Genomic DNA, 351 nt, shown 5'->3' on the forward strand with positions numbered 1-351 from the left:
GTGAAATACGTACCAATAAGTACATATCACTGCAGTTTCCAAAATAAATGAACACTAGAGGCAGTAAAACTCTGACACCTTTTATTCCTTTTCACACAAATTTACAGAGTTTCGATTAATAAAGCGTAATTTTCGCACAATTACTTGAAGAATATTATGTTATGACTTCAAAACAATTTTAATATGCTGGGAGATTTGAAAACCGATGCTTTTGGACATTTGCATCGCACATATCCAGCTTCATATCTATGGGTTTTCATCGTGGGTAGGTTTGTTCGGTAGCTCACGGAGTACGGAGACGTGCTCGACAGGTGAGGAGCTCCGGTTCGAATCCCGTGTAACTACGGTTCG

The sequence above is a fragment of the Sinocyclocheilus rhinocerous genome, unplaced genomic scaffold (assembly GCF_001515625.1).
Source record: "Sinocyclocheilus rhinocerous isolate Xijiao unplaced genomic scaffold, SAMN03320098_v1.1 scaffold430, whole genome shotgun sequence".
Lineage (NCBI taxonomy): Eukaryota > Metazoa > Chordata > Actinopteri > Cypriniformes > Cyprinidae > Sinocyclocheilus > Sinocyclocheilus rhinocerous.